At 37.4% G+C, this 23,089-nt stretch overlaps 1 long non-coding RNA gene across 1 annotated transcript in view; it reads right to left on the reverse strand.

Annotated features, from left to right (window-relative positions):
• Positions 1 to 1,323: 1,323 nt before the first annotated feature.
• Positions 1,324 to 23,089, reverse strand: part of LOC138175729 (uncharacterized) — a 44,746-nt gene continuing 22,980 nt past the window's right edge. The window contains exon 3 of the long non-coding RNA XR_011172071.1: positions 1,324 to 1,945. This is a non-coding gene — a long non-coding RNA (uncharacterized lncRNA). The remainder of the gene's footprint in view (positions 1,946 to 23,089) is intronic.

Consider the following 23,089-nt stretch of genomic DNA (forward strand, 5'->3'; position numbering starts at 1 on the left):
CCTTTACAAATGTGTACACATGCATATGTGTGTATGTGTGTGTATATATATATATGTATATATATATGTATATTTGTATTAATGCCAGTGCCATCTTCCCTTTCTACTGTCCTAGAAAGCTGGAACAGATCTGAAGCTTCACTGGCTAACTATGAAGTAGAGGTGGCAGTACAAAGTTTATTTTCTCAGCTCGATGTCACAATTATTTAGTGTGCTGAGCACCATTTTCAATATGCCCTTTAATTTCCTCTAATCCCTACCCCTTGCATGATGTGGAATTCCATTTATTCTATTTGTTCTATTTTAAAAGGGATGAAGTCATTCATGCTGGAAACTATGACCTGATTGAGAGTACTGAAATGCTGCAATGTCTCAGATTCAGCGCTGGCACACGGAGAGGTATAAATTAAACTCTTCTGCAGACATTTGATCTCTTGCTATGAAAAGGGATATTGTGCTTCCTCTGTTTAACAGTATTCTCTGTCCACTGTGAAAAGAAGCCTGTTTGCTTAAATAAGTGTTGCATTTTTTTCCACCCTGAGTGGCATTGCAAATGAAATCACAGCACACACTGCATATAGAACCAAGAGTCTATATTAAATTAATGTGTGTATAGACGTAGATATATATGTGTGTATGTATATCTCAAGAGAAACTACTGTTGAAATAATATATGTTCACTTAATTATGATATGCTGTGAATGATTTCATAATATAAATACTCCAATTACAGCCACCTCTCTAGTTCACCAAATTATTCATTCTACTGAGACAGAGAGATCGTTGGCACAATTGTGAAAATGTGTTGTGTGTGCCCTCCTGCCAATCATCTAGTGGTAATCCATGAACCACCTATACACACAAATATAACATCAACTTTGGTGGCCATCTTTTTGCATATACACAATTTCTGAATTGGGAAAAATCTCTTCTCTATTACAATTGCCCCCACATCTGGAGTCCTTTATTAAGACCATGGTAATTTCCTGAAATCTCTCTTTTAGTAAAAATGTGTAAATATTTTTAAAGGCACTCTCTAAATAATTGGGCCAACCAAGATTATCAATCCTAGGGGAAGAATTGTAAAGGATGATGTTTTTCTTATACCAGGACTTCTTTTTTCTTAATGGGATGTGGAAGGTTTTTTAGTCTACTATGAAATGGAGAAGCCCACATGACAAGAAACACAGACCTTAAGAGATGGGATCAGTTTCTGGTAGTTGGCAAATACATGGTTCCTTTATCCTGAAAGAATATTTTAAAGGAATAAAGAAGCCACTTTCATGGACTAAAAACAAAAAAAAATATTTCTATTCAACAAGTTACCACATTGAACAGCTTAGTTTATTCAGGTAATAGGACAAAAAGACATTTGTTGGGCAAGGTTATTTTTATTACAAACAATAATACAAACATCAAGCAAAAAAGATTGGCTCATTCCCCCTTTTCACATTACCTTCATTCACTTTGTTAAAGGGGGTCTGTGGAATTCCTGGAAATTTTGCCCCAACTCTTTTCCAAGTAATCCCACCCTCAGAAAGGTCCCAGATTGCAGTGATCCATTTGTGGCTAATGTGTTGAGAATATTGTGCCATTCATTTTACTTAATCCTTGGTGAGAGAGAGGTGGTGTGCCACCTGACTGAGGTGAAAACTCAGGCAGTCTCACTAGAAGATTTAGCCCTTCTACATTGAATTAATGATCCAACCCTGGAACTTAGACGGGAACCTTGGGAAATGTGTGGAGCTGCAATGCCAACCTAATAGGTTAGCCAAAGTGTTCATTTTGAAGTCAAGAAGTTAAATAATCCACTCTTGAATTACATACAAGATAGGTCCAAAAAACGTGCTTTTCCAGCATGTAGTAGATATTTCAACACTTGGTGCATCCAGATATTCCCTTCCTTTGGTTGATTTATCCAGAAGCAATATTGCCAGAATGGTGGCTTGTTCATTCAATTGAGACCAAAAGAAAAAAAAAAGCAAAGTTTTCACTGAATTTTAAAGCATATTCAACATTGCTTCAAATGCCTAATACCCACCCTATTATTGACATGCTCTATGCCTGCCCCATTCACACATTCACACATACACACACACACACACACACACACACACACACAGTAGAGAGCCACAGTCAGAGATCCACCTTTTCCTTTACTCAGCCTCAAGGTTACCTTCTCTCAAATACTACAAAGGGGAAAAAAATCAAGTATTTCAATTTTTAAAAATCCTGTAGTAATGTGATTATGTCAAAGCTCTGCCTGAGTGAACATTCACACAATCAAGTTTGCTTTTAGGTCATTCTGCCAACTCTGGTAAATTGAAGCCGCATAGACAACTAACCTGGGAAATTCAAGCTCGTAAAGTCCATGTTGCAAGTGAGAAGAGATTTACTTTGAGACCCGAAGTATATTACTGACAGTATATATATTACTAATATATACATAGGGGCTTGAATTGTCCAGGCTGGTTGTCTACACAGACTGAATTCTGCCACTTTAATAAATCCTGGAAATATTTATGAGCAGTTAAAATGATGAGGCCAGATTATTCATGCCTATATTACTTTGTTGTTAGATGTTTTCCCAAACTGACCACAATGATCTTTGAGCCATCGTGTTGAAAGGAGGCCAACAGTACAAAGATCCTTATTCATTTATGATGGAATATATTTGTTTGGTAAGCAATAAGATTCCTTCTCTGCCTATTACATGTACATTGAAAAAAAAATTAGTTGCACCTTTTTCTCTTAGAGGAACTTAGTAACTATGTTGTTCTGAGATACAAAGGGCCATAGAGCATTGCCCACTGCCTTGTGAATGGGGCCTTTGTTTTCAATGCTGTTTTGGTAGGAAATAGTTGCTATTTAGGTCTCCAAGAGGGAATATAAAACTATGCTCACCTAATCAAACAGACCAGTAAATACAGCAGTTAATCTGACAATTTCAAATTCCTGAGTTGCATTCTGAGAAACAATTGTGCACAAACAATCATTTAAAGTCAGCCGAGTTACTGATCTGGTTTTTGGTTTTGGTTTTGTTTTTTTTTTTTTTTAATTCTTGCAAACTCCCACTTCCAAGTCACATTTCAGCATAGAGTTTTCCTGTTGAACAGAAAACAAAACCAAAAAAAAAAAAATACCACGATGGGAGGAAAAAAAAAGTAACACTATGGCTCAATATACATAATGTCAAAGAACACAAAAAAGGATGGGTGAATCTGTGAAAAAGAAAGATGACCCTATCATAGTTGTATTATATAAAAATGAATTGATCCCAAAGGGTAGCATAGCCACGTGCAGGTCTACAGGGCCTAATGAGCTAGACTGCCAATTGTTCCCTTCTCTTCGTGCTGTTACTTCAAACTAATCTGCTCCGTGGCCAGCCGTGGAGTAAAAAGCAGTGCCTGTTTGTTCAAGTTATTACCAGTTTGACAATGAATGCCTTCAGCAAGTTACCTTGAACGGGTTTAGTCACCACTCAAAGAACAAAGACAAGGGGGCTTGGGGGAGGGAGAGAAGGGAAGTGCCCAGAAAAAAAAAAATCTCCAAGTAGTTCTTAAAGGCAATGTAGACAGATACTTCTAGCCTTAAAGAAACAAAACAAAAAAACAAAAACCCTTTCTTTGAGCTACGGGCTAGAAATTTCACTTTTGTGCTCTATGCATTTCCTACCAATTACAATAGCCCTTAAAACGGTGTCCTTGCAATATATCAGAGGACAGGGCCCGCAGTTTGGATTAAAAGTGCTATCCAAACTATTCTTTTCTTTCTGAAAAAAAAAAAATTCTAATGTTTCTGGTTTTTAAAAGACCCATTGTCACTTCGAGCTGGATGTTTATTTTACTGTCTGCTGCATGGCAGAGGGCATTCCACCTATAAAGAATGATTATATAGCACTGGGAAAATTTGACTACTCTAATCAATGCTAGTTAAAGTGGGGATAAATAAACTTTTATGTACTAGGGCCCCTACGCTTCATGGAAATTATTGTTAATTTATTGAATCAATGATCTTAAAACAATAAATTATAATGTCCTTTGTTTTACTAAGCCCGTCTCACAGTGTATTAAAAAGAAAGGGCTTTAGAAATATTGCAACAAGCAGGGAGGAGGTGACTAACCAAGGCTTTTTTGTGCCCGTTATGCAAGAGATTAGATTGTAAAAGTTAAAAGGGGGAAAAAAAACATCATGAACACGAGTAGACACTAAGAAAAATAATCCTGAATTACTCAAACTGGTTGGGCATAACGGTTGCTCTGTTTCTTTAACTCTGTCACTGCCAGATTTCTTTGGTTTTCCTCCTTCTAGTTGCTTAAACTTTATAGCTTATTGTGATCCTAGAAGTTGCTGATTTTAGCACAGAGGCTGTTGAGACTAGAAAATGACTGCCCAATATGACCTGGATAGTTTTTTTTTTCTCTGAACCTTCAGAAACCACACACCTCCCAGGCACATGTTGAATTTGGGCTGCTGCTGAAATCTGGAATTTCCCTTGAAATTCATCTCAATACCCATATGCACTCTACAGACTCAGGGACCCTTATCTTTGAAACCTTAATTGTTTTTCTCACTTCATCCAATATATTTCATTGATATCAAAGTATCTTTGGGTGCCTATTCATCTTTTTACACAACTGTGCCCAAATGCAAACTCTATAGTTTAAAAAAAATAGAAGAGAAAAAGTACCCATTTGGGATAATATCTGCAGATGAAACATCACAGTAGAAGCAGTGTCCCAGAAGTGCCTAATATCCAAAGCTTTCTATATAGATTAAGCTCGTCTAATGGCTCTGCAGCTACTATATACAATTATCTACTCACTAACAGCTTCCCTTAAAACAGACATAAGGGATCTTTGGAGCCAAGCTCTGCATACCTTAATTATGGCACCAATTTGGGACACTATTTGTTCCAATATTTTTTTTTAAAAAAACCTCCTGGTTTATAAGAACACATCTAATTCTGTATTATTTTTCATGCTTTGTGGATAGAGTTGCATGCAGGCGGTTCAAATGACTCCTTGGTGTGCCGGTGTTGCTACCATATTTTGTTGAGAGTTTTACAGTTTTTGTCGCAAAACTGACCCAGCCCTAGAACAATTACTCTCCAGAGCTAGGCTAATAACAAAAGTCCCCCTTTTATTCACCTCTGTATATGGGGCAATAACAATCGAGCATCGACAAAGGGCTCCTGAAATTCACATTGGAGAAGCTATAGCCTTCAGGAATGTTGTTTCCATTAACTAGCCCTACAAAGTAGTGGGAAATTCTTAGCCTACTATGTCACACTCCAGGACATCTTCCTAGGTTTCTGATTGGCCCAAATTAATCACACTCAAAGCAAGCTAGGTTCTGCCCAGGGCTTCCCTAGCCACAAGCACATCAGAAATTCACTGAAGACCCCAAGCATATTCATTTTAACAGTCTTGGTTCCAGAATAATTTCTAAAAAAGGCTAGGAGTGATTTCAGTTCTACTGTACTCCATTACACCCATACCCTAGACCTCGACTCCCTTTAGAAGTTGCCTAGTTCATAGGCATCAGAGAGAAAAATAGAAAACCCTTTGCTTTATCAAGGTCCTTAAAAAATAATAAGCATCTTTCCTTATTAGTATGTGCATCAGACAAGACCCACAAAATGCTATCATTCTATGGAGCTTAAAAAAAGAGAGAGATTAGGATGGCTAGGTGGCACAGTGAATAGAGCACCGACCCTGGAGTCAGGAGGACCTGAGTTCAAATCCAGCCTCAGACACTTAACACTTACTAGCCATGTGACCTTGGGCAAGTCACTTAACCCCAACTGCCCTGCCCTCCCCCCCCCCAAAAAAAAAAAAAAAAAAAAAGAGAGAGAGAGAGAGATTATCATAGTGCTCTTAAAAAAAACCCATTTTGTTAGTCTGATGCATATCTTCAGGGACTTGACAACCTTCTGGAGGCTCTCTTGTACTTAATTTAAAAGGCATCCAGGGCAGCTAGGTGGCACAGTGAATAGAGCACCAGCCCTGGAGTCAGGAAGACCTGAGTTCAAATCTGACCTCAGACACTTAACAAGAAAACTAGCCATGTGACCTTGGGCAAGTCACTTAACCCCATTTGCCCTCCCAAAAAAAAGCAAAAAAAATGCATCCAACCATTTCAGAAAAACCTGGAAAGACTTACATGAATTGATGCTGAGTGAAGTGAACAGAACCAGGAGAACATTACACACAGTAACAGTAACAGTAACATTAGAGGATTATCAATTATGATTGATTTAGCTCTTGTCAACGATACAATGATTCCAGATAATTCCAAAAGACCCATGATGGAAAATGCTATCCACCTCCAGAGAAAGAGCTATGGAGTCTGAATGGAATGTAGATCACAGCATATTATTTTCACTTTTTTGTTTTTGTGTGTGTGGCTTTTCCCTTTTATTCTGTTTCTTTTGCAAAGCGACTAAAGTGGAAATGTGTTTCCATGATTGCACATGCATAATCTCTATCAGATTACTTACCATTTGGGGAAGAGGGGAGGGAAGGATGGAAAGGAGACTGATTTAGAACTCAGAATCTTATAAAAATGAATGTTGAAAACCATCTTTACATGTAATTGGAAAAAATAAAATATTATTTACAAAAAAAAAATGCATCTAGCCCTTTCCCTTGTCCACAATCTGCATTCCTTAATCCTCACATAAAAAGACATTCAATAGCTATTCTAAGGATATATGACCCATAGATTTAAGTGAATTAGCTCATAAATAGAAAGATGTTCTATTGATTTAGGTCTATTAGCTCTATTAATATTAAGGTTAATTATGTCAATTCTATTCTTTAAGTACTGGCCCTTTAATCTTTGTTATTAACTAATTCTATATGATAGGGGAAAAAATTCTTCCTCTCATGAACCAAAATCCAACAGCAAATCAACTATACAATCAAGCATATACTCCTATCGAAGAAAATAGAGATAAAAAGGTCCTGGTAATTTAAATATCCAGCTAACTCTCCAAAATAATTTTATCTATTACATTAAATCCTCCTCCATATCTTGGTACCTAATCTTTTAAAAAAAAGAAATCAAGATACATTGAGCTGAGTTTCACCTCTTTTGTTCAACCTCTGTTAGAAGTATTAATAGGCATTGAAAAGGGCAGGCAGAGAGATGGAGAGAAAGAGAAGAAGCAGTGTCCAGAATAATCCTCAAACTTAATAAAAAGCTGCTGAATAATTTGAAATGGTCTGTATTTGGCATAGCTACAATTTTAATGAAATCAACCTTCACATAGCCCTTCTAAATTCATCAAAGTGATGAAATAAATGCATCACAAATAAGGAAGCCAAGGATCAGAGTGGTTAAATGACTTACCGAGGGTCACTCAGGTCATAAGTGACTGAGAAGAGAATTAAACTTATATCATCTTGACCCCAAGGCAAATGCCTTCCCCTATGCACACTGTCTCTCAAAGGACATGTACAGTGGATAGAGCTCTAGGCCTGGAGTCAGGAAGACCTTAGTTAAAATTTGGCCTTAGACACATAATAACTGTGTGACCCTGGGCAAGTCATTTAACCCTGTTTGCATCAGTTTCCTCACCTGTTAAGTAACTGAAGGAGGAAACGGCAAACCACTGTAGTATCTTTGCCAAGAAAACCCCGAATGGGGTGACAAAGAGTCAGACATGACTGAAACAACTGAACACAAAAACCACAAACATACAGTAAATATGCAGTCTAATTGAATTTAAAGATCTTCTTTGTTCAATATACTAGCTAAGGGCTGGATTCTTTAATGAAGATTTATTCATAATAACATGTCAGAGGATAAAACAAAATATAATTTAGTTCTGTCCCAGGTCATGGATGAGCAAGGTCAAACTGGGCTAGAATAGTTGGTGAAGGCATCAGGGAAAGAACCGGGACTTCCCATTCTGATGCTGCCTTTTCTCCATCTCGGGTCACTGGATAGCCAGTGCACCTTACCTTGCCCAGGGAACTCATTCCTGGGCTGCTGCTTCTGCATTCCACTTGGTTTCAGGACTATGATGACACTTTACAAATCACCTGGTGGAGGGTGGTGGTTTCATTTTATATATCACCACCTCCATTAGCATGAATTTTCCAATGAGAAAAGTAAATATATATGCTTATCATAGTTCTGGCACATAGTAGGTTGCTCATAAAATACTTGCTCCGTTTTCCCACTGCTGTTGTTTAGTCAAGTCAGGCATGTTCTATATTTTGTGACCCCTTTGGAGGGTTTTCTTGGCAAAGATACCACAGTGGCTTGCCATTTCCCTCTCCAGCTCTTTTTATAGATGAAGAAACTGAGGCAAAAAAAGAGTTCAGTGACTTGCCAAGGGTCATTCAGTTAGTAAATGTCTGAGGCTAGATTGAATTCGGGTCTTCCTGACTCCAGGCCTGGCCCTCCTAGGCACTGTGCCTCCTAGCTGTCCCATATCAAAAAGTGACCAGCTGAAAGTACCTTCCAGCTTCTGAAATCTCTATAGTTTAAAGGTGGAACTTTACTGGTATTTGTGCGTCAGTCAATTATGAAGGCAAAACCATTTCCAATTATAAATAATAAGGGACTGGCTAAGGCTATATGCAGTCACACACAAAAAACAAACTAATTGAAAAGTTAATTCAATAACCTCTTAAATTATGACTGTGCAGTACTCATCATCTTCAAATTATGTCTGTTAATCTCTTTTTGAGAAATTATACTATTTCATTTCCCATAGCTTGCCAAAGTTATATATAACCACCAACATATTGCCCCCGTGCCTTCATGGGTTTCTAGTACTAAAAAACAATGGTCATTTAGCAGATATTAAGATGTTTAGTGAGATGTAATGCCAAATAACATTTTTCCCAAAGATGTACTAATAAATCTATCTAATAGATTTATTTGTCCTTCTACCCAAAGGATCACTTCTTCTCTGGAAATGCTATCTGACAAAACTTATTGCTTCTGTTAGAAGGTGAAATCGAAGGAAGGCAAATAATGAAAAAAAAAGTCATTTTTTTCATTGATGCCATTTTGATGGCTATGCAACAAAGCATTCCTAGAAAATCCATGTCCTATACATTAGCAAATTGTACTTTTCATTATCTTTCCATTAAACACGTATCCATGATTTAAGAGCTTCTGGATGTTTGTGATAAAGAAAAAAATGTAGTCTTTAACATGGAAAAACATGTATCTTTTATGCAGTTCAAGTCTGAGAAAAACTTATTTGTCCTGGACTTCTAGCTCCATTCTCAGTCCTTTGTTTTAGCATGGAAACAAATAAACAAAATGGTTTATCAAAAGCAATGAGGAAGTCACAGTTTATAGAATATTATTTTGTAGAAACAACATTCTCATCTTTATACCTTATTTGGTCAGCACTGGATTCATCCTTGTATCCTCTGAAGCACCAAACTGACTTCTGGGAGAACCAGTGGTAAAAGCAACACAGATTCACAGTTAGCCCTACCCTGATGCTGAATTCAGCAAACAAACCATATAGAATAAGCCATTTCCCTAACAAAATTTGTCAACTTTGTGAGTTTATTGATTTGCATTTTTTATTTTCATTTCTACTACTCCACTATTCAGTAATTTTTAAAAATCTCAACAAAAATTTGGAGCCAAATACTGTAATTTAACAATAGAGATAACCTTTATGCCTCCTTTTTGTAAAAACTTCATGCTAATCAGAAGCACCTAAAATTCACAGAATTTTAGAGCTTGGAGAGATCAGTGGTCCAACCCTCTAAATTTATAGATGCAAAAACTGAGGTCATCAAAGGTAAAATAAAGTCCAAAATAAAGTTTCACCTTTGCTTTTAGCAATGCAGGAACTGGAACTAAGGTCTCCTTATTCTCAGTCTTTTCCATTATACCTCACTTTCTTCACTATCCTAACCCTGTTCAAAGTTGTGGTAAGCCTAAATGCTGGGAAATGGAACAGAGAAAAACTAATGCCATTGAATCACAGTCAAATGATCTATCATATGATTGGAAGGCAGGTGGACCCTTTTCTACTTGTGACTTTGCCTGGACTGGAAGAAATACACAATTGTTCTTGGCTTTGCTTTTCCCTGAATATTACTGGGGAGGGGGGTAGAAGAAAGGGGTAGTGAAAGGGAGGAGGTGGTAGAGTGTGACTTGGTATTCCTTTGAGGATGTGGTATTTATATGGGTGAAGTCCTACAAACAAAGGCACTGTTATTTCATTTCTATGCCAAAAACTTTTCTTTGTCGTGGATTTTGCTGTCAATCAAATGAAAAATGTCCAGAGATTTGAACTGGTCTGTTGGTTGTACTTACCCTTATGGGAGCTTCTGCTCTCAACTTTACATTTGCCCATTTATAAGAGTGCTGAGATGTGCCACTGGACTCCCTTGTGACAAGGTGTAGATTTGTACAGTATTCAGAATGAAATGTGTTCATTAGTCAGTCCACTGGAGTAATTGTCAAACTGCCGTTTACATTGGCCTGATGCCTTGCAAAGCAAACTTAATTTCTCTCTGTTCAACTCCATTTGGCCTACCTCGAAGCCTTATGGGTAAATTTAGGAGGCACCAAACAGAAGTACCACCCCGTATCACATTCAATACAAGAAAAATAAAGGAGAAAGATAGGGAAATGACCCATTTTTGTTCATTCCTATGCTTTGTTGGCATTATGGTCAGAGCTAAATTATCAAACAATCAATAATCACTTATTAAGAACCTACTTGAGGGAACTCTCAAATCAATGGGATTATCAAACTATTTGAGTATCTGAAAGAAAAGAGCTAATACCCTGTGCACCAGGAGAGTGCTGTGTTCTGGGTATGCAAAGACACAAGTTAGATAGTTTTTCTCTTCTGAGAGCTTATGCTTTGGCAATAGAATTCAGAAGTCATTGATTTAGAGCTGGAAAGAAACTCAGAGGCCATATAGTCCAACTCCTTTACTTGACAGATGTGGAAACAAAGGCAAAGGGAAAATCAACTTCCAAAAGAAATGTTAGAACAAGTCAAGTTTTTACACTGAAAAGTTATTCTAATTTTCACATAGGAAGCACTAACAAGGTTGGAGCATGGGCTCTTTTTTTTTCTTTTTGGAGGGGGAAGGCAGGGCAATTGGGGTCAAGTGACTTGCCCAAGGTCACATGGCTACTAAGTGTTAAGTGTCTGAGGCCTGATTTGTGTTATTTTCCTGTTAGTGTTTCAGAAGTAGGAAAAGATAGCATTTCTACAAAGGAAAAGAAATCAGAGAGATTAATTGTACAATACTTAGAAACACAAACTTTTTTTCTTCTTTTACAAGTCAATAGCCACAAGTCAGTCTCAATTAATGGGATATAGAAAGGGTGGGGGGGACATTATTTACATTCTTCCAAGAGATATTTCTTATATTATTACATTTTCAACTACTAATAGCTAAAGCAGTCAATCCTGAGCATGTCCAAGAGCACTGAACATTAAGTCATAAGACCTGAGTTTAAGTCCCACATCTGATACTCTTTGGTGCATTTAACTTCTCTGAGCCTCAGTTTCCTCAATTGTAAAACCCATAGAATAGTGGGGAAAGCAGTACACATGGAGTCAGAAATACCAGATTTCAATTCTGGCTCTGTTTTATGACCAAAGCTAAGTACTAACATTCAGGGCCTCAGTTTCTCCTTCCATAAAACAAGAGGGTAGGACTAAATTATCTCTAAGATTTCTTCCAGCTGGTGACATCCTATGATTCTATGACAATGATGCTTGTACTACCTACCTCCTAGGATTATTTCAGAGAATGTGGTGACATAGTTACATAAGCTATTATGACTATGCTTAACATCTAAAAAAGATCTCCATTGGAAAAAGAACCTTTTGTTGGACTCTATGATGAGCCTAAAGTCTAGTGATTGGAATATCTAATTCTCCTCTTCTGGAGAACAGATTTTATTTTAAAGAATTTAACATATTTTATTTAAAAGAATTTAAAATTTCATTGAATTAGGTGAGGATCAGGGAAGTTCAAAAATGTCTCAAGTTTGGTTCAGTAGGGTCAGAAACAGTTATTTCTCTGTGACTTGTGTGCAGACCAATAGTTATCCTACAAACATAGTCACTGTTACTTTATTTTCCAAAAACTTTTCTTTGTCTCTGATTTTGCTATTGATCAAATCAAAAACGTTCAGGTATTTGAATTGGTGTGAGAGTTACCCTTGTGAGAGCTTATGCTCTCTACTTTACATTTATCCATTTATAAAAGGGCTGAAATGTGCTACTGGATTCTTTGTGACTGGATGTAGACTTATATAATATTCAAAATAAAGTGTGTTCATTAGTCAGTCCACGGGAGAAATTGTGGACTTCCAATTGCACTTCCTTGCTCTAAACAAGCATCAAAACCAAAAGCCATTGAAAGACTGTTAGAAAAGAAAAACACTTACATTTGTAAGTGGAATAGAGCTCTGGGGGGGGTTCCTAGTATAATTATTCGATAGTATAATAATTCAATGTTTATTAAAAGATGTAATTTGTTCCAACTCTCTCATGTTGGTCACAATGATTAATACATACAGTTTATGCATTTATGATGTTTAGCACATCAAATAAGAATTTTCTCTAAGGAAAGAAATCAAAGAATAGCAAAACTGTTAGGGAATTGTGCCAAAATGCTTAGGTTAAGTTAAAGTCAATTATTGTTGAATAGTAGAAGTGACTAGACAATGTGACAACATTTCAACAGTTTTTTTTAATTCATTTTGTTCTGTTTGTTATTTGCTAATAAAAGTCTACTTGTTATAAAGAAATCACATATAATTTGAGTGTATTCCAGTGAAACCATCATAATATTGTATATGTATATATGTGTGTGTGTGCGTGTGTGTATATAATATGTATATATATGTTTGTGTGTGTATATGTTCTTTTCCTTTTAACAACCGCCAAAATTTCTAGTTTACTGTGTCCTCATCTCCCATTTTGCTTTTTTCTTTACTCTTTCTCAGTGTCTTATATGCTGCCTGACTCTTTTCAAAAGTTTCTTACTCCTCATTATTTGTTGGGGGGGGGGGTGTGATCTTCAGTCGCAGCCTTGTTTCCTCTTACCCCTCTGACCCCTCATAATCCTCATGTATCCTTTCCCCCCAAAAGAAATCAATCTCAAGAGACCCCCTAGATCTACAAGTTATGAAACCTGATTTCTGTTCCTGGGGTGCTCACTGGCTTCTTAGTAAACATATTTTCTAACTCTGTAGTATGTGGATTATCCCAGTTAGAAGTTCCTAGAATGCAAGAACCATGGCTTACTCATTTTATTTTCAAATCTTGCAACTCCCAGTATATAACAGAATGCCTTGTGCATAGTAGTAAACTTTTAAGAAATATTTGTTGAAATCACTGAATTAGATAATAGCTGTTAATGTTTTTCAACATTGGGAATATTTTGAAGAAACTATATATTTGAGCTAAGTCTATACAGCATGGAATGAAATAACTATAATCCAATTTATCAGGTCAATTTTTAAAAGTCAGAGTGGATCATTTGGGGGGGGGGGAATTTGCCCAAAGGGTTCTCTGAAAGAGGTAATATAGTATATCTAACAGAGAACTAATTTCCTAGAGTTAGCAAGTTCTGGGTTCAAGTTTATGTCTGTATGACCCTAAGTAAATCACAACCTCTCCATGCCCCAGGCATGAATAGTTGCTATACTGCATTCGTAGAGGGAGCTCCCAGGGAGAATCAATGAAATCATAGGTCCAGACCAAAAAAGAAAAAATGTCCTCTATCTTAATTACATTCTAAGTGTACCTCTCCCCTTTATCAGCTTTGATATTGTTGTGCCTTGATATATCAATTTCATACAGCATAAAGCAATGTAACAAATATTAAGTGCCTGCTCTATAGTGTGCACTATACTCTCATCTGTGAGAGATACTAAGTTTAAATAAATGGTTCTTCCTAGCATCATAGAGCATACCATCTACTATAGTTGGTATCTCCATCAACCCAGATAATGCTCAATATTATGTGAACGATAACTTTGAGAATTACAGAACAAAATTAAGGATGATCAGAGAAGATTTCATGGAGCTGGTGGTATGTAAGTCAGGATTTAAGGAACCAGTAGGAAAGGAATTCAACTGCTAAAAGGGGAGGGGGGGAAGAGAATCATCCCAAATGTAGGAAATAGCTTGAGCAAAGGAACACAGAGTAATATGATCTTAAAATCACAGATCCAAAGCTGGAAAAGACCTTCCCATTCATTTCAATCCCCTCATATTACAGAAAAGAAACTTGATTCCTAAAGAAGTAGAGTGATAATCCACTCAGCTGTCAAAATGATTTTTTTCTAACACATATGTCTAACCATGTCACTACCCTTCTCACTGAATTCCAGTGATTCCTTATTATCTACAGAATAAAATATATATATATATATATATATATAAAGTCTTCTGTTCGGCATTTAAAGGTCTTCATAACCTGGCCCCTTTGAAGTATAAGACCTTTACCATTTTCTTATACTTTACTCCCCTCTACATATTCTATGATCCAACAAAGCTAGAGTTCTTACAGTTCTTTAAATACTATACTCCAGCCTGCATTTCCATACCTTTTCACTGGATGTCCCCCCATGTCTGAAATGTTCTGTCCTTTCACCTCTGCCACTCAAATTTTCTGGCATCAGGGCAGCTAGGTGTAGCAGTGAATAGAGCACTGGCCCTGAATTCAGGAGGACCTGAGTTCAAATCTGACCTCAGACACTTAATGCTTACTAGCTGTGTGACCTTGGGCAAGTCACTTAACCCCAATTTCCCTACCTTCCCTTCCCCCCCCCAAAAAAAAAGGACAAAATTTCTGGCTTCCCTCAAGTTTGAGTTGAAGTCTCATCTTCCACAGCAGGTTCTCCACCCCCACCCCCCACTGCTTAATGCCTTTCCCCTGTTATCTCCTTATGTCTCTTCTGTATGTACTTGTATGTACCTAGTTATTTACATGTTGGCTCCTTCATTAGATTGTGAGTACTTTTAGGACACAAACTGTTTTTGCCCTTCTTTGAATCCCCTGTGCTTTGCATAGTACCTGGTACATAGTAAGTGCCTAATAAATGCTTGTTAACTAGCTGATATTGACCAAGGAAAATTGGGTAGTAAATAACCAGATAGAAAAAGCCAGGATCCAGACTCAAGTCTGGTGACTCCAAGTTTAGCCTTCTGTCCATAGCACTCCCCAGGACAACATACTTCATGTTTCAGGAAACAGAAAGTAGTTGTTTTCTTGGATGTTTGAATGCGTAAAGGGACATCATTTGAGCTAAGGATGGAAGGGTGAGGTGGTACAGGAATATGAAGGGACCTGAGTGATGGGACAGAGGAGCTTGAGCTGCAGGCCAACATGCACATGTCACAGGGACACACACACACAACTGGAGAGGCTGCTTTTCATTTTCTTAATTTCTGAAAAAAAATAGCAATAAAAAAATCACTGTCAAGGATCATCTAAGCCATGCTGCTTACTTTGCAGATGAAGATACTGAGGCCCGCGAGATTAAGCAACTTCTCAAGAATATACAAGAGTAAGAGGAAGGATTCTGAGCCTGACACAAAAATAAATGGAATTGCTATAGGCAATAATAAGTTGGCAATCCTGCATTAGTAGAGGGAGTTATCTCAATGGGAGCTCCCTTTACCACTGTAATCATAGCTCCAGACCAAAAAAAAAAAAAAAAAAAAGAGAAGGGGCGGGTGGTGTGGAAGCAACAACCATCTTTATAGCTCTTCAAGACTTGAAAAACACTTTACAAATTCACCTTATTTTATCCTAACAACCCTGGGACATAGCTGCTATAACTACCCTCCCCCCTTTTTTAACAGATGATGAAACTAAGACTCAGAAAGGTTAAGCAACGACTTGCCCATGGTCACATTTTAATTAAGGTCTTTTTGCCTCCAGGTCCAGCTTGAATCTATTGCTTCTTGAATGGAAGTACTTATACATTCTTGATCAGAAAGAGTTTACTGTCTCATGATGGGATCATCTAGGTTTCTTGTTTGAATTTTTTCCTATTAGGAGTTATTTGTGGCCACTTGGTGGCACAGTGGATAGAACACTGGGGCTGTTATCAGGAAGACCTGAGTTGAAATCTGGCCTCAGACACACTTAGCTGTGTGACCCTGGACATGTCACTTAACTTGTGTCTGTCTCATTTTCCTCATCTATTAAATGAGATTAAAAATACCACCTGCCTTAATAAGGTTTTTACAAAGATAAAATGAGATATTATAAAAATGCTTTACAAGCCTTAATGTACTATATAAAGACTGTTTTATTATTATTATCATTCATTATGTTATCTCTGCTGAAAATGACCATGGCTAATAACAGGATAGTCAAATATTAAAAATTTCTGATTTCCTTGCCTTTCTTGTAGTGTAATCTCACTGGCAAGCTATGTGTGTGTATATATACATAAATATGCATATATACATGTATATTATTGTGATCTGAACTAAATGTAAAATTATGTGCTTCAAGTTTAGCCTCATCTTAATTGAGGGGAAAAAACATTATTGTTAACATACTTTTCAAGAACTTTGTAAATAGTGTTTGGGGTTTTTAAAAAAATAGGATTATTCATTTTAAATTTGGTTTACCAATACTGGAAGCATCCCTATTTTCTGGTTTCTTTAATCCTTCTTATGTTTGTCTTCCTTAATGCACACACTGAGTTTCTTTCAACACCATATGAAACTTTACTACTTAAAAAACCCTACAGGTTTTAAATATCACCATTTTTTGTCCATATACTGTATACCCTGTTAAAAAAAAAAGTCACAGAACATTGCTATTTTCCCCTAAAATTTCAACCCACAGAAATCCCTTTATTAAAAATGAGACTTAATGAGAAGAAAAGTAGAGCTACTGTTTATAAGACTGCAAAGATCACTGTGGAAATATTTCATGTTTACATTTTGCTGAACTATTTATAGTGTGGACACACACTACAGTAAAGGCCCTCTTTTCCCCATATAATAGAAATCCTTGTGTCTAAATTCTATATACTTAGTATGGTTTACATTTTTTATCCAGTTTTACCACATTTTATTCCACACTACTTTGTCCCCAAACAGAGTTATGTTATAGCAACACCTTCTGGCAAAAAAGAGATATTGGAACTATGGTCATTTCAAATGGCATATGCTCATCAGTTTTGTTTATTGTTAGCAGGGAAATCATACTGGACCCAACTGTTAAACAAACATTTAAAAGTGGCTAGGGGGAAGATTTTAGCCTAACCTATTACTGTAATTCAGTAATTTTCCAGTATTTTAAAATTTTTCTACTTTCATTATTTCTGGTGATTGTTGATGAATGAACTGTCTTTTTTTTATTTTGTTTTTGTACCTCTGGCAAGTAGCATACTGTCTTGTATGTAGCACTGTCAAGTCAATAAGCATTTATTAAGTTCCTTCTGTGTGCCAGGAATTATGCTAAGAATTGATGATGCAAAGAAAGGCAGGAAACAGTCCCTGCTCTCAAGAAACTCACAGTCTAATGGGAGGTGTTGACCAACTGGTTGAAGTCACACAACTGGTAGCTATTAGAGGCAACACTTGAACTCAGATCTTCAGGACCTCAAGGTTAGCTCTCTGTCTCCTACAATGCACTGGTTCTTCTTGTATATAACTAATATTTAATGCTTGCTTGATTGGATCAGATCAGTCTTTTTTAATGGTCATTGGAGAGACTAATTACTCATATGTCTCTCCTCTTCCCCTCCCCTCTTCTTTCCTCATTTACAATGGTTAACAACACTTGGTGTTGCTTTTCTCACACCCATACTTTCCCTACACTTCACTAATATGTGACTTTATGATGAGAAATTTAAATACAAACAAACTCTCACCCAGGACTATCATTCTGCACATTTCTTTGCTATTTTTTTATACTTAGGAGACAATGTGAGGGAAAGTCTTTAAGAAGAAGCTTTTGAGTCATTGAGAAAGAAGGCTGTCATTTCCAGGAAGGTTTGTAATTGTGCTCAGAGGAGGTTAAGAAGTTATTCACTTGAAAGAAAGTGACATGTCTCCTTGACATTATAAGTTGTCCCCTTGACATTTCTTCTGTTATCAATGTTTCCAGTGCTGATAGTCTCTAAATCTCAGAATGTTCTGTATTCACCAGTTTCTAGTTGCTTTCTGAGAGTAAATGTGCTCTTATCAAACATCACCTGCTTTCTCTCTTCTCTAAGTTGAAGAATGTTTATCATGCAGAATGAGCTACTCATGTGTATGTTTTAGAAAATGAGTACATTGAATTCCCTGAATATAGAAGGAAAGAAATGAGAGTCCCAACAGAGATTAAGGTTGAGATTTTCAAACACTCCTGAATGTTTCCTCAAACATTTCTCCCTAAGACCTTAGGACACCTCATCCTCCCCTCTTAATAAATCCCTGCAGCTCTTAAGAGATCACACTGCAACATTATATTATATTCCGTTAAGCAGAGGATTGAAAAAGATCAGCTATCTTTATACAACTATCTTTATATAAATTGAGCTGATTAGACTTGAATATAAAACTAGAAATGGAATCAGCTGCTGTATTATCACTGCACAGCATCTGAAATCATCAGTATCATCAAATATCAAGAATGCACATGCCCTCGAGGCTATAAAGCTAAATCAAACAGATGTGGACCTGCTCTCTGAGAGCTGATGATCCAGTATTTTACTAAATGTTAGTTTGATATTAGAGAGAATTCGTGCAACATTTGTGCAAGGAATTTGTGAAAGATTTCACTAGCTTCTGCAGATTTTCTTCAGTTTCCAAAGACTCATTCAATTCTACATACTGTTTGATTTCAATGTGTGTTTGGTGGCTTTAAGCAGGTTTGGGGAAGGCTAGAATTCTGGTATTTTCCAAGAATATAGCTATTGCAATCTAGCCAAGAGACAAATCTTCTTCCTTATTTGGCAGATTTTTAATAGACACTTACCTCTTAACTGAATTACAGCAACCAACCTGAACCCTTTAATGTCCTGTTTCTGGCAGCCATAGAAATAAAGTGGGAAAGAAACCATCTCTCTAATTCAACTGATGTAGGTTTTTCTGACTCTGCAGCTACATGATTTGTAGACTTTCATGAATAACTCTTTCAACTGCTGTCATATGGTTCCAATTATTTAAAATCAGGATGTCTAGCTGACAGCCCTAGAAACATGGGTGCTTAGCACCACCTATTGTTCAAGAACAAAACAACTGTGTGGCAAATAAGGGAAGAGGACACTAGGGACTGAGGATTTTTTGTGGGAGTCCCAGACAGGGAATATTCAAATCTGTCAAATCCACTTAAATCTTTCTAATTCTGCCCTGTCACTTTCAAAGCGTCCATTATGATAGAAGCATTACTTTTCCATTTGGTTACTTGCACTGAAAGAGAAAAGCTCCATTCTAACGTGTCACCCATGCAACTTGGAGGGTTCTTTGTTTATTTGTTGATACAGTGAGATTATTGTTTTTGAGACTTTCTCAGGTGTGTTTATTCAGTCTTTCCACAACTAGGTCTTAAATGTCTCTTTAAGGGAAGGGGCTGTTGCTCGATGCTTTCGAATTCCCCCATGGCCTGTGGTAAAGTGTTCTGTGATTACATTGGATGCAGAATAAATGTGGTTAACTGATTGATGATTAACATATTTTCTGCTTCAGGACTTCTGCTCCAAATTCCACAGTTAGAAAAGAGAAAACAGAAAGTGAGCCACCTCTAATGGTAGGTACCCAGCCTTTGGGTTTGTGCTTGCAACATCAATTCAGACATAAGAATCTCTTGACATGTCTGCAACATTCATGTCTGTAATGGAAAGAAAAGCTAGGAGAACAAAATGTTGGACTGGCAGGGTAGGAAGGGCATAGGAAGCATGCCAATACAAAATTGTACCAGTCAAGGGACATTTACTAAGCACTTACAACTATATGGCAAACATTGTGCTAAGTGATAGGGATACAATGAAAGGCAAATAGTCTTTGTCTTCAAGGAATTCACAATCTAATAGGGGAGACAAGATGTGAACTATGTACAAACAAGCTATTTACAGGATGAATAGGAAATTATCCAAAGAGGGAAGGCTCTGGAATTCAGAGAGATCTGGAAAAGCTTCCTATAGAAAGTAGGACTTTAGCCTGGGTTTGAAGGAAGACAAGGTAGAAATGAGGAGGAAGAGCATTCCAGGCATGAGGGACAGTCAGTGAAAATGCTCAGGCTTTTTCATGGAATAGCCCAGGAGGCCAGTGCCACTGGATCAAAGACTATATGCCGGGGCGGGGCGGGGGGGGGGGGGGGGCGGGAGGGGGAGAGAGGGGGGGGGGGGGGGGGGGGGCGGGGGGGGGAGGGGAAGCTATGAGAAGACTGGAAAAGTAGGAGGGGGATAGATTATGAAGGATTTTTAAGGCCAAACAGAGGTTTTATGTTTAATCCTGTAGGTGATAAGAGGCCGCTGGAGTTTATTGAGTCTGTCTTACTGAGGGTTATGTAGTTATACCTATGTATTAGGAAAATTTCTTTGGTGGCTGAGTAGATAATGGACTGGAGTTTAGAGAGACTTGTGGCAAACCAAATCAACCATCAGGCTATTATAATAGTCTAGCCATGAGGAAAAGAAGACCTACCCTAGGGAAGTGGCAGTATCAAAGAAAAAGGTGAAATCAACAGACTTTGGAAACAGATTCAAAATGAGAAGAGATAATGAGGAGTCAAGAATGACGCCTAGTTTGTGAACTAGTTTGTGTACTACTACCTTGAGATACTATGGGCACCCAACAGTGAGAAGCAGCTATTGACTAGTGACATCACCAAACTGAGGGAGGGCATTTCCAAAATGATTGATAGCCTGTAGCCATACCTTAAGTAGGTCCAAACCCAATAATTAAGTGAATATCAAAAGAATAAGTACATCCTGGTAAATTCCACTTAAAATCTGGTGGGCAGGGGTGAGGTGGAGATTTGCTCTCGTGTAAATCTTGACTTTAAGAGTTTAAAGTTAAGACAGCCATTACAAGTTGGTATTTTTACATCTGGAAGAAGAAATGGGCATTTGAAGGCAAAAGACAGGAAAAGAAGACCAGATTGAAGCAGTTGCTGGTTTCTGGGCACTGCCTATTGACATTTAAAGGGAGTACACTCATGGAAGTGACAATGCATAAAAACCTTAGAGTTAGAGGGGGCCTTGGAGATGAGCCATCATTTTTTCATTCTACAAATGAGAAAATTGTAAAATAATAAATTATAAATATAAATTTACTATGTATAATGTAATCTCTTCCCCTCCCCTTTTAGTGCAAGACCTGGGAGACAGTTAACTGAAAAGAGACTTGGAAGATAGGTGCACATCTACTGCAGAACTTGGGGATGAGTTAGGGAGATGGCTACAGTCAGGATAAGAGGTGAGTCATGGGTAAGGTCTCTTCATCCTGGGCCCATCTTCACATCAAATAGACAGGGACAGAGAGGGGAGAAGGTGGTATGGAAAGTGGCAGAGAAAGAGAGAGGACTCAGTTGAAGTGAAATTACTTGTCAATAATTAAGATTCATAGAGTGTTAATGGCTTTCTCCAAGTCACATAGCTTGTAAACACTGATGATAGGATGCAAATTCAGTCCTCTTTCCATGGTACCTCACTGTCACATTGAAATGATAATGTTGATATAGGCTTTGAGCTGTTTTTCTAGTTATAGAAACAATAACTGCTGTATTGTCATAGCTACTGTGAGCATGAGAGAAAAGCTAACCAACTAGCGACAACAACAGTGATGACAGCTAGCATTTATATAGCAAATTAAGGTCTGCAAAGCATTTACAATTATCTCATTTGATCCTCAGCGAAACCACGGGAGGTAGGTGCTATTATTGCCCCTATTGTACAGGTGAGGAAACTGAGGCAAACCAAGGTTAAAGTGACTGATCCAAATTCATACAGCTACCTTCAGAATATATATCAGAGGTTGGTTTTGAACATAGATTTTTGTCTCCAGATACAGTGCCACCTTGCTACCTGAAGGATTTTTTATGGTTATGTTTTGCTTTGTTGTTTTGTTTTTGTTGTTGTTGTTTACTTTTTGGAGGAGACAGACAGTTAAAGAGAACACTTAAGAATATGTTTCAGGTCTGTCCTAGGAAGGAATGTGCCAGTTTATAATTGTGTCCTTTAGGTACAGATGACTCTGGGTGTCATAAAAGCAGAGTTCCTCAGTATCTTCAAATAATTTGTGACGTTTTTGAAATATAGGGAAACAATTCTGTATTTCCTTCACTGTTGCATAACATGAAGTTTATGTTGCTGTTTGAGAATGAATGGAAACCATTGAGAAATTGCTAGGTTTATTATTTTGCAATCCTCTTTATTAGGGGAGTTAAAATAATACAGGAGCTATTTATCTATTGGTTCTTTTTAAAGCTGAAATGGAAAAATCTTGTTTGGCCATAGACCAAATGACTGTTTACCTGCCCTCCTGAAGATGTAAGTATAAATGGTTGCTATGACAGCCCCTTCTCATTTCCCACTCTTAATTCAAATATTACAACTGCCGCATAAATCTGGTCTTTTAAAAACTTGTAAAATACCCGAATGGGAGATGGCATGGGTCATGTCTGTAGTTGTGAAATGAACTGTTGGCAATGTGACTAATCCTTTCATTCCGGTGTGAACCATCAGTATAGATTGCCTCAAGCTTGATATGGTAGTAGTGATCAGTATTGGCTGCCTAAGTATATATGTCGGCCAAGTCACACTGTAAATCATTCACCACATACACATAACCTCAGACCAGTCTCATAGAGAGGATCAACAATATTTAAAGCTGTCAAAAAGTTCTCTAGCCCTTTTGAAACTTCTAAATGTTATCCTTTCTCACTTTCTCTTATACGTCTCCTATTTCACTCATCTCCTACATCCAGAGAACGGTTTGTTCCAACAGCCATGAAGGTAGTTGAAGCAGGCACTATGGAGCATTTAGAGCTTGGTCAGCCCACTGCATCGTGGGCTATCTCCAATCATCTTGACTTTTGTCTTGTCACTAGACTTTTAATGACTATAAGAATGAGGCTGATGATTTTGTACAACCCTGCCTCAC

Source organism: Petaurus breviceps, unplaced genomic scaffold (assembly GCF_028583685.1).
Source record: "Petaurus breviceps papuanus isolate PSGF00001 unplaced genomic scaffold, PetGlider_PUasm1.0 79, whole genome shotgun sequence".
Lineage (NCBI taxonomy): Eukaryota > Metazoa > Chordata > Mammalia > Diprotodontia > Petauridae > Petaurus > Petaurus breviceps.